Consider the following 2,000-nt stretch of genomic DNA (forward strand, 5'->3'; position numbering starts at 1 on the left):
AGGAGTCTCCACACTGATTTCCATAACGGTTGCACCAGTCTACGTTCCCACCAGCAGTGGAGAAGGGTTCCTTTTTCCCCACAGCCTCTCCAACACTTGTTGTTGGGTGCTTTCTTTATGATAGCCATTCTTTCTGGGGTGAGATGATATCTCAATGTTGTTTTAATTTGCATTTCGCGGATTAGCCCAACATTTTAAAATACTGAAAACAGGGAAAATAAATAGCCCCTGCCTCATGTCCCCATAAATAGTTCGGTGCATATTCAACTAAGCCACTATTTTCATACATAAAATAGACCAACTTCCAGAATGTCACCATGGAAGAAAAATCCTGTGCTCCCCAAAGGGAACACACACTCCTGTGCTCTTACCAGTAGATGCTGCTGCCTCCTTCTGGCTCCCTTTCCTGATTCCAGCAGAACCCTCAAGCGCGTCCCTGTGCCTAGAACTGGAGGCTATTAAGTAACTCTCACCATAGCCACCTCCTAGGGGGAAACACGCTGAGTCTGATGGGCTGGGGCACTTTTGTTTGCATTAATATCATCAAAGCACCATCAAAGGAGGGCTGAGCGGACTCCCACTCTCCACTCAGGGTGCCAGGCTTCTGCAAGCATTATCTTCTGGGCACCTCCCTGCATGAGCCCAGGCCTCCTAGAGTCATGCTTTTGGTCCAGGGCTGTAAGGAAGCCATTCCCTCTGCACTCACTGAAGCACCCAGCAGTGCTCAAGGTAGCTTCCTATATGCCTTCCTGCACAATGTACCAAACCACCTGCTCGCCCAAAGTTAACTTCCTCACACATTCCTCCCAATCACTCTGCTTCACCACCCTCACCCCTTTCCAGGCCTCTCCTAGGGAGGGGACCCATGTGCATCTGCTTCACCCCACTGATCCAGGCCTCTGACCAGGACTCATTAGGACAAACAAGAGCCATGTGGGGATGAGGCATGATGAGCCTCTTCATTTTCTGTGCTTCACGTAAGTTATGTTCATGGAAAAGATTTCTTTACTAAGGAAAATAAGGAAACCTAAGGTAGGAATCACACACTAATGAAAACCTCCTTATAGCCCATCAAGAAGCCACAGAAGGTGTTGCTTAGTTTACTTAACAGACCCCAGGGCTGAAAGCTCAGGCTACCTTCCAAAGAGAGGGAACCTGGGAGGCTCTCCTGAGTTCCCTCCTGTCAGTCCTGATGCAGAGCGGTTGCTTCCACCCTCCCTGATGGGGAAGGGAGAAGTCCCAGTGCCCAGGAGCTTATCAAGACCCTATCTCAAGAGAGAAGGGAGGGAGGGAGGAAGGGAAGGAGAGATAAAGGGAAAAAGGAAAGGTGAGTTGATAGGAGGGAAAGAAGAGCTCAGTGTGGAGTCTTGGGGTTCAATCCCCAGAACCACAAATCAAGAAAGCCTGGCTAAAGACTCACCTCTCCAACAAGACTCACTCAGCCCCCACCATGCGCTGTGCAACCCTCGGCCCACTGCTTCCACACCCTTCCCCGCAAGCGCACACATCCTGAGTGCATGGGGGTGCTCTTACAGTCCGTATGCTTCTGAAAACTCTGCAGCTGTTTCATGCACCTGGATCAGGTCTCACTGATAAAAGCATAAACTTCCAAAAGATTGGGTGTCTCCTACATCTCAGATCTAATAAGTGCCTTTTACAGAACACCCACCATGTTTCAGATATTTTACTTGTATTATTTCTTTTAAGCTTTCCAACAACTCTGCAAAATTTAGATGTCATGCCAGGATTAGTGGCACATGCTTGTAATCCAAACACTCTGAGAGGTTGAGGCAGGAGGATCACAAGTTCGAGCCCAGCCTGGGCAATTTAACCCATCCTTGTCTCAAAATTAAAATAGAACGGGGATGTCGATCTATGAGGAGGCCTTGAATTCAATCCCCAGTACCAAAAAAAAAAAAATGTCAACCACGCTTGGGGGAGCACACCTATAGTCCCAGCACTGGGGAGGCTGAAGCAGGAGAATCACAGTGTCATGTTTG

This window comes from Octodon degus, unplaced genomic scaffold (genome assembly GCF_000260255.1).
Source record: "Octodon degus isolate 3935 unplaced genomic scaffold, OctDeg1.0 scaffold00212, whole genome shotgun sequence".
Taxonomy (NCBI): Eukaryota; Metazoa; Chordata; class Mammalia; order Rodentia; family Octodontidae; genus Octodon; species Octodon degus.